Here is a 16,404-nt window from a genome sequence, read left to right as displayed (position 1 = left end):
CTTCCTGAATGCAATGTTGGTGCATGGAAAGGAAAGTACTGGCTGAATTTATAAATGGACAACAGAGAAGGGATGGAAATTGGAGCCTCCAGTGACCTATTAATGCTAAGTGGTTCCCCAAAATACTGAAATAGCAATGACATCAACAACATGTCAAAACAGAAAATTTTTATTGTATTTCTCATTTACAACACGAGTACAGCCACAATGCACAAACAACAATCTGAGAGATTGTAGAAGAGTGTGAAATCTATGGAGCCCAAGACTAAGGAAGGCTCCCCCTTCCTGAGAAGTCCCAGATGTAGACTTTGTAAACTTGGAAAATTAGCCTCATGTGTGTAGTCTGATCTTTTTCTAGGTTTGACAGATTCTGCCAGAGCATCATTTCCAAAAGTCATGGCTTACTGAGCACAGAACATTAGGTGTTGGTAGTGATGTGGCAGTGTCCTATGACTCAGAAGCTGCTTGCTTACCCTTTGGTATTTCTTTTATCCATTGATATGCACCTCTTAGGCCTACCAGCCTTGTCGTGGCCTCCAGAAGCAGGTCCACTGGACACGGGCTCTGATGTGTGTCCTAGAGCACCTCTGGGACCCAATTTCTGTTTAAGATTATTCTCTTCTCTGCATCGCTAGGTTTGGGTCTTTAGATTTTAACATACTCAAATTCTAAACTGTTCTTGTTACTTTTATTTTTTTGGTCACACCTGGCAATGCTCAGGGGTTACTCCTGGCTCCATGTTCAGGAAATTGTTCCCTGGCAGGCTCGGGGGACCATATGAGACGCCGGGATTCAAACTGATAACCTTCTGCATGAAAGGCAAATGCCTTACCTCCATGCTATCTCCTCCGGCCCCTACTGTTCCTTGTTTCTATCTAAGATTTTTTTAATTTGCATTATTTCCAAAGGGGGTAGGGTGGAGATTGGGGAAGGTGGCACTGGTGAAGGAGGCGTTCCATTTTTATAACTGAAACCCAACTACAACATGTTTGCAATCATGGTGTTTAAATAAGATATTATTAAAAAAAAAGAAATAAAAAGTAGGAGTATGTATTACAGAGTTAATATAGCTGATCATATTACTTTTGTTTTCAGATAAGTGAGAGCTAAAATATTAAAAAAAAAATACAAGGGGTGAAAAGAAGAGAAAAAATAGTACAGCACAAAGCAATTTTACGAAAGTATTGTTTCTCAATGAGGTCATTAAGCACATTGTCAGGAGGTTAAGGAAGCTCTTGTTCCTAGCGGAACAATCTTTTATTTCATTTGTTTCTGAAAAATAAGTGACTTTAGCTACACATTGGCATTTAAATTGGTGTGTTTTCTATGAGGATGACAGCTTTTGACACAATGGTCCGAAATTTTCAACCACTGTTGCTGTTACTGAACATTTGTGAAGTATGTTTTCTGCTGCCAGATCTTCTGGAAGTATGAGAAGGCAGAGGTTATGGGAGAGGGTGCCCACATTCATTAAAATAATGCTGGTGATATAAGCCCAAATACCAACATACTGTAGTTTCGGTCAGATTGTTATCTCTGCAGAGATTAGTAGATGAGTAGTGAAGCTGGGCCATTGGTGAAGTGGTGATGGTGGGTGATGAGTGCAGTAGGTATGGCTTTAGCAGCAAGGGGATTTGGCCTTGCCCTCTGACCCCCACCCCTATGAAATTGCCAGCCTTTCAGCTGTGTGAGACCCATATAACCATGATTTTTAATGTCCTTGGTTTACATCCTCCTTTGAGAACAGAAATAATCTATGGAACTAACCAGATGTAGACATGGCACACTACATTTCGCCTCAGAGATATTGTTTGTTTTTGTTTTGTTTTGTTTCTTTTGGGACACACTCAGTGATGCTCAGGGTTACTCCAGCTATGGTGCTCGAAAATTGTTCCTGACTTGGGGGTCATTTGGGGCATGAGGTATCTAACACAGTTCATCTTAGGCTAGTGCGGGCAAGGCAGATGCCTTAATACTTCTGCCACCACTCCGGCCCCATTTTCTCTGAAATTTTTAAGTGTGCTTTCAAATTGATGGACTATGGACTTTTCATTTTTAGGATCATTTAATATTCTAAAATTTGAAAAGTTCATTGTGGGGAGAAAGGTTGGGAAATAAGGGGATTTCTGCAAGCTGGCTTTAAATATAAAAGAAACTCTCTGTTTAGAGACTTGTGTTCCCTGCTGTTATGAGTGCAGGATGAGATAAGGAGAAAGTCATCAGGACCAACTATATGGGCTGATAGTGCATAAGCATGGTAACCACTCTCTTGCATACTTTCTGATTTAAGGATGCCATGAGCATTGAAACTGCTATCTTTGCATACTATCCAAATCAATGATGCCATGTACCTTGTGACTGTTGTCTTCACATACCATCTTATTGCTGTAATGTCTAAGCTGTATTACCCACATTGTTTCCAACATAAGTTTACCCACAAAAGCCTTGTCCCTACCTTCAATAAATGAAGTTTATTGCTCTGCCATTCCTATGATTGGTCTGTGGCTCACAGTCTTTCCTCCTTCTTTCAGTCCGGTCTCAGAGTCTATGGGCTGGAAAAGACTCTTACCCACTCTTGTATGGATCAGCCTCATGGGGGGGGGGGGGTTGCTGGTGCCAGAACACTACAGTTCATGTTTCCCTCCCTCTTCAAGTGCTTTCAGTGTTATTAAAAATATTCATTCAGTTATATTTAGTATTTTATACTTCTTATTCTTACCATAAACACATTCATCATTGATTGCAATAGGTGTATATTGGTATTTACACAAAAATGTCCTCTGTTTTAACTTATTACCCAAAGAATATAAAGCATGAGTTTGGTTTATACATTTGTGATCTATGTATTATCTTTAGTAAGATATTCATTCATTCTATTAGTCAATTTTGTTGGTTTTAGAGTTTATCTTAGGTTTTAAGATTTGTTTTTATTTTAGTTATTTATTTACTACATATGACTTAGGATATATATATATATTGTGTGTAAGTTAAAATGTTAATAGACTTATGTTAGTTATATTTTGGTTCATGAATCACATTCAATGGCTCTCAAAAATTATTCCTGGCTCTGCATCCAGACAGAGGCCACCCCTTGTCAGAAACTATCTAGGGTTATGGGAATTAAACCTGGGTTAGCCAGGTATAAGGCCAGTGACCTTCCTACTGTTTTATTTCTCCATCTCCCAAAGTCATTTTTAATATGCTTATATGCTCTGTGAATTCTTTTATATATTATTACTGATATATCCTTTATCTTTTACTATATTAAACATTTCCTAAAGAGTGATCTATTTTATAATGTCATAACTGAGTGAATCTACTGCTATGAAGAGCAAACGTGAATTATGCATGCATCTTTCTCTATTGATCTATCTTTCCAGACCATGGAGAAAAAAATTTTTATTGAAAGAAACTAATGAAGTGTGAATTTTCCTTTCAAACAGATGCTTTTTGGCTTGATCTACAAGTCCTTGTTCTCCTTTAACCATGATCATCACTAACTTGTTCCTTGTTCTTAGTTTGCTTATTTCCATGCTGGAGATGTCTGTGATTTATTTTCTCTCATACTTCTAAATAAATTTTATTAAATTTACAATATTCCATACAGATACAAAAGTTTTTAATGTATATTTTAATACAGATTTTAGTTTAAATAAGAATTCTGAAAAATGTTCTAATGATTAATATTTGGATTTTGACTTTGTTCACTTTATTTTATTCCCTTCTTTGGTTACCCAGAACTTTTTCTGTACATCTACTAGCTGTACCTCTATTAAAAGTAGTGTTCCAACAGGTCAGCAGGCATGAAAGGGACAGATTAATAATATCAGTGCCAGAAATTCTTTTATCTTAAACTCTTCAACATCTATATTTATCTTAAAGGCTGGCATATTTATGAAGCAAATTGTTATTATCTCTGCTGCTTTCTTGATGCCCTAAATATCTCCAACTTTATCTAAAAGTCTGTTTTTTCTCCCTGGACTAGGTGGTCTTCTAGATTTACAATTTACAGCTCATGCCTACATTTACAATGTGGAAGAGAGACATGAGAAAATAATTGAAGGAAATGATATGGGAACTGCTTTGCCATGAATTATCATGCTCTGGGAGCTGAACCTAGACTTTGTGCTTGGTTATGATAAATTATTTCTGACTGGCATTTCACCTTATTTATTTATTCATTTTCACTCGCAATTAAAAATCACTATATGTCAAGCATGTAATTAAGTAGATAATAGTTAAAGAGCTATACCATTGTGGACACACATGCAAGTCTAGGACCCAAGGCCATTGTAATGAAGCCAGGCATTTCTTGAAAAGAAATAACCTCCAGAGGGGGGAAAAATCTCAATAAAAATAGAGATACTTGCACTCAATGAAGAGGTAAGGAAAATGACCTTTATATCGGCTTCCAGAAGTGTGTGGTCAATAACCCCTTATCTTGCTACTGCAGAGGGTATTTTTAGGAAGCCTTAATAGGATAATTAGTACTTCCAGAGTGTTGCTCTGCATTAGTTAAGGGAACTGCTCCAACAAATCCAGACTAAATGCAAATTGGCTGTCACCCCAGAGAAGTTTCCTAATTACCTAAGCTACAGAGGTCAACAGATCAACCAAGAGGGCTCTGCCTCAGAATCCATGGGAGAGCACTGGCTGATGGGGCATCCTTCAGTTTGAGCAGATCTGGAAAGAAGCTAAGATGAACTACAAATAATAGGAGGCAATAATAGTGCAGCAATAAAATACAGCAGGTAGGATGTTTTACATCGCACACAGCTGAAGTGAACATGTTCCCTGCTACCTCACATGATCCCCAAGCCCACTAAGAGTGATCCCTGAGCTCAGGATCAGAGAGAACGTCTGTGTTTAATCCGGGGTGTGAGTCCTCCACACACACACATACACACACACACACACTCACACACATACACACAAAGAAATAGTCAGATTTTCAACTTTGATGTTTTCATTGAAATTGTGTGTTTGAGTTGAGAGACTTAAGGTTTCATTTGCTACTTCTGACTCTTATTAAATTGTGCCCCATCAATAAAGTCTGTACTTAAAAAATTTTTTTTACTGGTTCTTCTTTGGTGTATATCTTTTTTTTAACATAATTTTTATTTTGATCATAGTGGCTTACATATTGTTGACAATAATATTTTAGGTACATATTTACATAAAATCAGGGGGGATTCCTATCACCAGTTTGTCTTCCCTACTCCTCCGTTTTTATCTACCTTCCATATCCTCTTCCCTCACCCCAAGGGCTGCTAGAATATGTGGTCCCCTCTGTACCTATCCTATTTCTTCGTAGTCTTACACCTGTTTGGTCCTGATGCCTCCTTTATTTCCCCCTCTAATTGGGGGGGCAGGACTAGCTAGTTCAAGTTATGTGATTTTGTTTGAAGGGGAGAAAAATGATAAACTGGGGTAAAAGTCTAATACGCCGAGAATAAGCTCTCTTTTAAATGTTAAACTCTATAAATGTTCAGTGTTCAATTTTTCTTTTACAAACAGACATTGCTATGAGGAGATTATAACATTGCATGATGACAGTCTGTTTTATCAACTGATGTTGTTCTAATAGTGAGAGTGGAACAATTAGTGAAATATTGAAACTACTACTTTGCATGAAACATCTAGCTTCTAGAGAAAAAATTATTAGCATAAGCACTGGGAAATGGGATTCAATGAATTTCACATGGTCCAGAAAACTAACGGTATCAGAAGTTACTAAATCCAAGTTTATAAAATTAATGTGCCTGGGTATTGGACCTTCAATTTTGGACAAAGGGCAACAACCAGGTGAAGGAGAAAAAATGGTAAAGAAAATAACCTTCAAGTCTCATTATCAAGCAATCAATATATGACTAGGTTATTGTTTTATTTTTTCAACAGAGTCAATTCGAGTCATAGAAGGAGTAGGTATATATTTTAAATATTTATCCACTTTCCACTTGAGAATTAGGCCAAGTGAAGAATTGGGATGTATGTTCATTTCTATTAAGTCAAATAAAAATATTTTTAAATCTAGAGAATATATATTTGGCAATGTAAATGCCAATTTATGCAAAATATATTAGAAATATTTTATTAGTAATATATCTTTATATGCTGTGTTTGTAAAGCCACAAACCAGCAGTGCTTAGGCCATACTCTTGTTCTGTGTTCACGGATCCTAATTGGCAAAGCTGAGGGGAAACATATGGAGTGTTAGGGATGAACTTAGATGCGACCTATATGCAAGGCAAATATCTTTCCCAACTGGTACTATCACTGACTTAATTTTTTTCCACAATCTTTTGATTATACAATAAAGTTTGCATGTTTTATGTACAGCTACATATTCTTTATGGACAGCTAAAGGTTCAAGAGAACAAATTGCACATATGGTATTATAAAATATAAGTACTTGTTGAGGTATAGCAATTGTAACAACATTCATAAATTCAAAACAGTATGGATATACACAATGGTTTCTTACATATTTTGTAATTTGAATGTAATAACATCTACACAGTTTGCATTGTGGCAAAATATTTATTATTGCTTACAGGATTGTGTTGTGCTGACTATATATATAGCATAAAAGGAAATGCACAAAATTTAGTTAAAGGATGTTTTAAGATAAAGATATACATGTTTATTATTCAACTCCATTCACTCTCAGAAGTTCTTCCTTTAGGGTTCAGAGGCTATTTCGGCTGAAAATCCCTTGAATTAAGATTAGGATAAACTTGATTCTGTCATGGACTGAATGGATTCACGCTTCATATTCATGTCAAGGAAGAGTTGTCAAGAATCAAATTCTAGCTAAGGGGAAATCATTAACATACCCCACAGATGTGAAAAACATCCCACTTATATCTACCAATAAACCATTAACTCTTGGCTGTCTTCGAGTCAAACTTTGGAAGGCTGCATGCATTAGACCATAAAAGAGATTTCCCATATTTGATTAGAGATGAAGGCAATTCAAGAAAATTTGTAGACATAGTAGGCAGACCTGGTGCTCTTTTTGCATAATTAAATGGCCTCTATCTTCTAGTTCTCCAAATAGCATTTCCTCTTTGTTCAATCTTCTGTATACGTTTAGCTATGCCGATTACATAGAAAAGGGCAAGTTACTTATACATTCAGCTCAGTTTCCTCTTGTGTAAAAGAAATGAATTGGGCTAAATGATCCTTTAGGTGGACTGTAGTGGAAAGACAATTAACTTTCAAGTTAAATATTAGTTAAAATGCCCACTGCAATGCTGCTAAATAAATTATGATTTTTTTAAAAGTTGAGGCAGTTTATTATAAAATGATGAGGATCAAATAAGATAACAGTATGTTTCTATAAGGCATACAATTAGCTATTAAATAATGTGATGGCATATCCAGATTTGAATGTACTTGGGCTAAAAATACGTGCTCTGTGTTCCTAATATCCAAATTGCTACTTGAAATAAAATGCTTAATATTGGAAGTAGCATGAACATTCTTCTGCAAAAAGCTAGAATATTTCTTTCTGGATTGAGAGTCCAAGTGAGTAGGGTATTTGTTTTGCATGCGTCCAAACTGGGTTCAATCCTTGTTACCACATATGATTTTCTGTGTCATGCCAGGACTGATTCCTAAGTGCAGAATCAGTGAGTCAGCATAACCACTGATCACCAGTAGGTCTGGCTGAAACAAAGAATATTTTCTAAAAAAAAAGGGAATAAAAAAAGAAAAAAAAACACTTGAGTATTTTTAGAAGTTACCTACATTTTCTAAATTGTTTGCATCACACAAATGCAGAGGAAGAAAAATTAAAGTTGGTGAGAGAGATAAAGAGAGACAAAGAGTTAAAGACAGAGAGAGACAGAAATAATAAGATTTGGAAGGGGACCTGATTATAAGAGAATTTCTATGCTAGAAAAATAAAGCACATGGGTAATCAAAACTAGAAAACAAATAGTAAAGAATAAAAATATAAAGCACAGTTACTTGATAAAAATTGTAGTCTGATAGCAATCATATATTTTTGGAAACATGTAAAGCATAGAAAAAATAAGGTGTATTCTGGTGTAGGTGTAAAGAGACCAGACTTGCTAGACTGGGGTGTGGTCAAAAACCAATGCCTTTTCTCTTTCTTCTGAGGATATGTCCAATGCCATTCCATTGGGGACCTCAATTCTGCACATTTTAGCTATATGTGCCACCTTTTAGCTTTCAAGTGATAGACATGTTGTCCATCTATCAGTAAGTCATCTGATAAATGATTATGATAGAACTTGTTATGTTCTGATTCCAATACCAAAGGCAAGAGCATAAAAATAATAATCAAAATAGAACTAAGGCAAACTAAAGCATTTCTACATGACAGAAGATACATGGTTTAAAACTTAGAGACACCCAAGTGAATGGAGGAACATCTCCACTCCAACCCATCAGATAAGGGGTTGAAACCAAGATACATGAAGTATTTACAGAATTTAACAACAATCAGAAGCAACACAAAAAAGATGAACAAAAATGGGGAAAGAAAAAGAACATACTTTCTGAAGAGGACTTTCTGCTGTTCAAAATTAGATTTGCAACAGAGAAGACTAGGATTTAAAAACATCCTATGATCCTAAATGAGAGAATTCCTCCAGATTCTCACTTGCTTGTAAGGAGCTGGGGAGAAAAGGTGGAGAGACACAAAGGAAACATTCTAGGCTACCAACAAAAATGTGGTGAGCTCAGAGATGAAAGGATGTATTCGCTGGGGATTTAGGGTCTAGACTAATTTGCACTTGCTATTATCTTTCTCAGAAGATAGGCAGAATAATGACCCCTTGAAGATATCCAAGTGCTAATCCCTGGAACCTGCCAATATGTTACCACATAAGGCAAAGGAGACTTTGCAGATGTGATTAAATTAGAGATGGATCATGAAATGATATGGGAGGATTATCCTGGATTATCCATGTGGGTCCAATATGAGGATAAGGATTCTGATAAGAGGAAAACTTGAAGCCAGAGACAGGCAGGATCATGTGACTGCTGGAAACAGATGAGAGAAAGGGAGCGAAAGGAAGTTGCTAAAATAATGGTTTTGAATATGGAAGAGGATCAAAATATAAGAACGCAAAGATTTTTTTGAAATGGGAACTAGCAAGGGAACACATTCTGCCATGGAGTTTGTAGAAGAAATGCAATTGCTAATAATGAAATTTATATTAATTTTTACCTTTAGGTTTTAAGAAAATAATTTAAGTGTGTCCTTAATTTATTACATTAACCATCATGTTATAAAATAGCAATCACACTTGGTGTCTATGTTCTTAGGATTTTTGCATTTTCCCCTTCTTTTCCATATAAAAGCCACAATTTTGAACCAAAGAGAACAACTACTGACTTGTCATATTGTTGAAGTAAAGTCTTCACGGGGTAAACTTTTACCATAGAATAAAATTGGCTTGCATTTCTTCTAATACCACAGTAATCATTTCATTAAAGTAGAATGAAAGAAATGAATATCTAATAGTTATTAACAGCTTATGTTTAAGACACTTCCCACACAAAGATGATTTTTTAAACCAAGTTTTCCATTTATCATTTCAGTATCTGGATAGTAGTCATTTCTCTTTTGAAATATTAGTTATAGTTCCTGGGCTTTACCAATTTGTAACTCTAGAACCTTGATTACATATTTTCTCCCCTATTCCTGAGTTTCCTATTTTGAACTTGCACGTAATAACTCATATTATTAGTAGAAATAATCAATAAAAACTTGCATTAAAATACAAGAACAATATTTAAAAATAGTAATAAGTCTAAAATTAGTTATAAGTGTCACAGTAATAATCTCACTGAACTAAAACTTTAACTGAGCAATGGAAAAATGTGGACATTACCACAGCGACTATTGAAATACTACTATGGTTTGCTTGATTTCTGCAATTGGTCATATAATACTGTCAATATTACCACAGCATGCTGTCCACATTTTTAATAATTTCTTTTCTGTCAATAGTGCAATGTCAACAATGTGTGATTACAAAATAAAAAAAAAAAGCTATTTGCACTCACTACAGTAGCTAAGACTTGGAAAAAGCTACATGTTCAACATTCTATATTATTTGCAATGAACTATTACACAAATATAAGAGGCAAATATGCAATTTGCTGCAAATGGATCAAACTGGAATATAGCATGATAAATGGAATTCAGAAGAAGAAAGAATACAGATGATACCACTGATATGATGTATACAGAGCAACTACATTAGGAGATGGAATGTCTTAAAGGGGGCAGGAAACATTCTTGTTCCCAGAGTAAACTGAGAGGAAAAAAAGAAAGAAAAAACATAGGAAAACAAAAAAAAAGAAAAAGAAAAATAATTTCTTTTTTCCAGAAAAGAAAGAAAGCATGAAGAAAGAAAGAAAGAAAGAAAGAAAGAAAGAAAGAAAGAAAGAAAGAAAGAAAGAAAGAAAGAAAGAAAGAAAGAAAGAAAGAAAGAAAGAAAGAAAGAAAGAAAGAAAGAAGAAGAGAAGAGAAAGAAAGAAAGAAGAAAGAAAGAAAGAAAGAAAGAAAGAAAGAAAGAAAGAAAGAAAGAAAGAAAGAGAAAGAAAGAAAGAAAGAAAGAAAAGAAAGAAAGAGAAGAAAGAAGAAGAAGAAAGAAAGAAAGAAAGAAAGAAGAAAGAAAGAAAGAAGAAGAAAGAAAGAAGAAGAAAGAAGAAGAAAGAAAGAAAGAAAGAAAGAAAGAAAGAAAGAAAGAAAGAAAGAAAGAAAGAAAGAAAGAAAGAAAGAAAGAAAGAAAGAAAGAAAGAAAGAAGAAAGAAAGAAAGAAAGAAAGAAAAGAAAGAGAGAAGAAAGAAAGAAAGAAGAATGAAAGAAAGAGAAAGAAAGAAGAGAAAGATGTGAAATAGAACAGGATCAAGAAGATTCAGACACATTGGTGTTAAGGAAGTAGAGGTGGGGTCGGAGCTATATCCTAGGGGTATAGGACATTTGCCTTGCGTGCTAACCTAGGACAGACCGATTAGATCCCCTAGCATCCCATTTGGTCCCCAAGCCAGGAGGATTGCTGAGCGAATAGCCAGGAGTAACCCCTGAGCATCACGGGTGTGGCCCACAAACAAAAACAAAAACTAAAACAAAAAAGAACAGAACTAACTATCCAAACCACACAGGCAACAATACTGAAATCATGATAGGCAGATTTTAACAACCTTGATATAGTGGCAGTGTGAGGAGAGAGGGTTGGAGGTATAGGAGAAAACCTGGGAACATTGGTGGCGGGAAGTTGACTCTCGTAATGGAATTGTTGTTGAAAGATTTTTTTCTTCTTTTTTTTTTTTGGTTTTTAGGCCACACCAGGTGGTGCTCAGGGGTTACTCCTGGCTATCTGCTCAGAAATAGCCCCTGGCAGGCACAGGGGACCATATGGGACGCCTGGATTCAAACCAACCACCTTGGGTCCTGGATCGGCTGCTTGCAAGGTAAACAACGCTGTGCTATCTCTCTGGCCCCTGAAAGATTTAATATCTAAAACTTAACTATGAATAACTTTTTATATCAGGACGTTTTAATTAAAATTTTTTCAAAGTTAACTGTTTGAATATTTTGCCATTTAAATTTTTATTGTTGATATTACAATCATGTTCTTAGCTTCATACTCTTGAATCTTAAACCAATAAATGGATCAGGACTTGAAAATTCAGTTATCTCTACAAAGCATTACTCATTACATAACTCTTGCATAGTCTCCTTAAAAATAATTATATTTAGGGAAGTAAATCTGAATCTCATTAATCCTTAATTCTTAAAAGTCTCAATATGATTATTTTGTGAAACTGTTCTCAATTGCATTGCTACTAACCATACAGTGGTCAGAGTAATGAGTAAGAATAGTTGGAATAGGGGCCGGAGAGATAGCATGGAGGTAAGGCATTTGCCTTTCATGCAGAAGGTCATCGGTTCGAATCCCGGCGTCCCATATGGTCCCCCGTGCCTGCCAGGAGCAATTTCTGAGCGTGGAGCCAGGAGTAACCCCTGAGCACTGCCGGGTGTGACCCAAAAACCACAAAAAAAAAAAAAGAATAGTTGGAATAGGAATCTGTACATCTGGAATGCTCAGAAGCCACTTCTAACTTCTATGAGAAAAAGCAACTGGAGATTTCCAGAACTTGGCATATCTTCAAGTATTGGCATAGATTTAATATTCAATAATCAATAATAGGCCATGGATTCAACGTAAGCATCATGGCTTTATAACTAATTCAACAAATTAGTGATATGTCTACAAGTGAAGAACATGCTCCAATATATCTTTGAATAGACTTTGCATACAACTATATTCTCTCACCTTTCAGATTCTAGTCATATATTTCAGATATGCCTTCAATTGGATATTATTTTGCAATATGGAGATGCCTTTTAATTTACTTTTTTACTTCAAATTTTTATTTCTTGACTATTAAGTTGTACAACTTAATGCACAATAAAGGCTCACACATTGAAATAAAACATTCCTTGTAGATGACATATTAGCTCCCGGATCATTTTAAAAATCAAATTTATATTAGCGTGCTACTGTGTCTAGGTTAGCAGGCTTCATTTGAATATGTTCTAGTTAATATCACCCATTGTGCACACCAGAAAACAATTTATTCATTTCATCAGAAGCAGCAGCAGAGGCAAGATATGTCATAGTAAATCAAATATGTATTCCTCAATAATTACTGCCTGAAGCTTTACTTTTATTGACAACCTAATATAAGTATCATGTTCCCCTGAGTGCAAAATATTTGGTTGGCTTAATATCTTTACCAATTCAATAAGCATTTACAGTATTGCAAAAGTCTCATGTTATTATTCATTTATGGGTAATAGAAGTTACTATTCTTTTTGTCTTACTGTATAAAGAAAATTGAAGTGATTTCAGCATAGACCTAATTGTCCTCACTGCCTCATTATTGCATTTGCGTAGAATTGACACAAAGGACACCATCAAGAATTAATCCAATCTGTTCATTATTCCAGGCATGCTTATGAAGTTTTATCTGAAGCCTTCGCTTTTGTATTGAAAAGGAGCCAAAGCAAAATACTTTATTCTATAGTAGTGAGTATTGGAAAGTTCTATGTTCTTCTGGGGAAGAACAGCATGAGGTAGAGAAAATTGTCATGAGAGTCAAATTGTTGGCTATGAAACATGTCATTACCAACTGAGTATGATACTTGGTACTGTCTGTTATTATTGGTTATTGCAGTGGTAACTAAGCCTGTTATTACTAGCTACTCTTTGGGCTGTCCAAAACACTCCCTATAACTCTGGACAACCTATAGATTGCAATTGTGTTCTCTGACCAGGAAGCATGCTATCAACCTACTTTACTGACAGTTTATTGTGACATGAAATTAAGCATGTCTTCAATTGGTTGTTTTGGTTTTTTTTCCCTTTTCTGGGGTCACACCCAACAGAGACATGATTAAGTCTGCAGGGCTTGAAATCATAAACTGGTTGTTCAGATAAGTCCCCATGCAATAAATGCAGTCGGCCTTTTGAGCTATCTTTCCTGCTATACCAAGAGAATTTTGTAGTTATTTGCATTTAGGGTATAAAGAATTCTAGTGTCAGGTTGGTACTTGCTGGTCAAGACTCCTGTGTCATATTTAACTCTATGAGACTTTTTGATTCCAGCATCAATTTACACTCTTGTTATTGCCTGCAGTAACATGGGTATTAAAATTTAATGCAAAGCACTTACCATTTTATCTTATGATAATGTAGTGAGTGTATGTTTTTTTTGATTCATTAAGTATGTTTTTCAAGAAGATAAGTTATGGGCTATTATTTATATGCAAATATGTCTGATCCTCTTTTTCATAAAAAAGTACTCTTTGATTAAAAAAGACAACTAAAAAGATTTACTCATAAAATGTATTATTTAATAACCTCCTTAAACTAAGTAGATTATTTAGATAAGTGAATAAAATATTTACAATAATAATTTGGCAATACAAGAACAAGACAGAGTCTGTGGAGTCTCTGTCAGTCCAAAGGTCCTTTTCTTCTCATTGATGTATAAGTAATGATTGAACTGCAGACTCACCTAAGGCCAATTGACAGCAATTCTATTACAGCAATGATTCCATTTTTGCTAAGCACCAGCCTAGTGTTGTGCCAATCATTCATTACCAGAGACAGGCCTGCTCTATTATAAGAAGAGAGATTTCTTCATAATCCAAATACATATTACTTTGGAGATAATATGTAATCAATGGAGACTAGTTAATCCAGTTTTTGATATTCTAATCCTTATTGCTGAAAGTATACATTTCAGCTCAGTAACATTTTTTTTTTTTTGGTTTTTGGGCCACACCCTGTGACGTTCAGGGGTTACTCCTGGCTATGCGCTCAGAAGTTGCTCCTGGCTTCTTGGGGGACCATATGGGACGCCGGGGGATCGAACCGTGGTCCGTCCTAGGTTAGCGCAGGCAAGGCAGGCACCTTACCTCCAACGCCACCGCCCGGCCCCACAGTAACATTTTTTAAAAAGAAAAACATATGGGATGCATACATATGGGAACAGGGGTGGAGGGATGGCAACATTGATGGTGGGAATGCCCCTGATTCAATGTCACTATGTACTAAAATACTACTGTGAATGATTTGTAATCCACTTTGGTCAAAATAAACATTATAAATAAAAAGTCCCATACTTTATGGTTAAAATAATAGACATTATTTACCTTATTTTTGTTTTTGTAAATTTCATTTCAATTTAGTGCAATCTACTTGGTCCCCTAAATATTGTTATTTTATACTTTATTAAAGTTCTCACATTGTTGGGCCGGGAGGGATAGCACAGCGGCTTTTGCCTTGTAAGCAGCCAATCCAGGACCAAAGGTGGTTGGTTTGAATTCCGGTGTCCCATATGGTCTCTCATGCCTGCCTCCTAGGAGCTATTTCTGAGCCAGGAGTAACCCCTGAGCAATACCGGTGTGGCCCAAAAACAAAAAAAATAGTTCTCACATTGTAGGTAAACTGTGTATTTAATAAAGATATTCAATAGTATGCTGCTATTGATTTGTTTTAGTCTAGACTCTAGATGCTCCCAAGAGGAAGTGAGGAGGACTTTGGTTCTCTCTTGTCAATTATATATTAACAAGATTGGATTCATAATATGGATGGATATGTGATATTGCTCAATATTATTTATTTATTTATTTATTTATTTATTTATTTATTTATTGAGTTTTGGGGGCCACAACCAATGGTACTTCTAGCTCTGTGCTCCTGGCAGGTTCAGGGGTACATATTGGATGCTAAGAATTAAACCCAGGACTGTCCTTGGTAGGCTTCAAGCAAAGAATATGCCTTACAGATGTGCTATCTCTCTGGACTTCAATTTTTTTTAAATTTAGTCATTGAGTTATAAATTTAATTATGCTTACATTTCAAGCATACACTATTTCAACATCAATCTCTTGACCTGTGTTCACTGTATTCAGTGACCTCAAATTCCCTTCTATCCTCCAGACCTTCCTTTATTATAAATGTTAGACATTTTGGTTTACTGTATGGTCACCGATTAAGTTTAATGCACTTTATTACCTTTTCGCACTCCCCTTCCTTCAGAATGATCCCTTCTCCACACGACAGTCATCGTGTTCTCTTGCCTGGCTTATATATACCCATTCCTACCTCTAACATGGCAGCTTTCTAATGTTCTAATGTTCTAATGGTTCTCATGTTCTTTCTACTGACATTGAGCATTTGTTATTACCCAATTGTATTTCTTTATACCCTTAATCTGAAAGATATGATTCCAAGTTGAATTGCTTAGTTCTTTTAATGCCAGCAGTTATTTTTCCTGTTCTATTGAGGGACTCCCTAGTTGTACCAGAGATGATCAAGGGATCATATGGCACTAGGGAACAAGCTATGTGGGCCAGAGAGACAGTATAGGAATTAAGGAGTTCCTCTGAAAAGCAGTTGCTCCGTTGTTCAACACTTCAGGTTGTTTTCCAGGCTCTGCAGGAAGTGATCTCAGAAGCAGAGGCAGAGAAATGTCTAATGATCTTTGCATGTGGTCCCAAGGCCCAAAATAAATTATAGAGAAATAAATGGGGTCAGACATGAACAAGGTATGATATATATTCCCTTTAATATATCCCCAGTCCTAAACTGGTTTGTATGTCTCTACGACATCTCTTTTTTGAACAACTGAAACAAAAGTTCTCACTCTTACAATATTTAATGCCTCTGTAGGACAATAGCGATAAGATGAAGTGCAAGCAGGATGATACTTCAATTAATAAGACAATATAAACATTTGAAGAACAATAAATGTTCCTTTCTCATAACTATTTAGATAATCATCATATGCCATATAATGAGTTCATTTTCATCATCATCTGCAATGCCCTTTGAATTAAAAAGA

This window comes from Suncus etruscus, chromosome 8 (assembly GCF_024139225.1).
Source record: "Suncus etruscus isolate mSunEtr1 chromosome 8, mSunEtr1.pri.cur, whole genome shotgun sequence".
Taxonomy (NCBI): Eukaryota; Metazoa; Chordata; class Mammalia; order Eulipotyphla; family Soricidae; genus Suncus; species Suncus etruscus.
The sequence above is the reverse complement of the archived record's forward strand: the minus strand, read 5'-3'. Positions refer to the sequence as shown.